Below are 246 nucleotides of genomic sequence, written 5' to 3'. Positions count from 1 at the left end.
AATGTGCATATCCATAGCAGCTATAAGTATTACAATCATTCGTATAGATTCCGCGTGTCTTCTCATAGAATCTAAGTCAACCAGTTGTATTCTGGTAGACTATTGATCACCATAATGTATCAGGTCTAAACAGCCCGGCTAGTGGAAATTGGCTGGTCATGTGTATCACATCAAACACATATTCGAGTTGCCATATAATACATTGGTTTTAGGATCGATTTCCCCAAACGAACTCCGCANACTTTT

Source organism: Trichinella spiralis, assembly GCF_000181795.1.
Source record: "Trichinella spiralis strain ISS 195 chromosome Unknown Scfld1, whole genome shotgun sequence".
Classification (NCBI taxonomy): domain Eukaryota; kingdom Metazoa; phylum Nematoda; class Enoplea; order Trichinellida; family Trichinellidae; genus Trichinella; species Trichinella spiralis.
The sequence above is the reverse complement of the archived record's forward strand: the minus strand, read 5'-3'. Positions refer to the sequence as shown.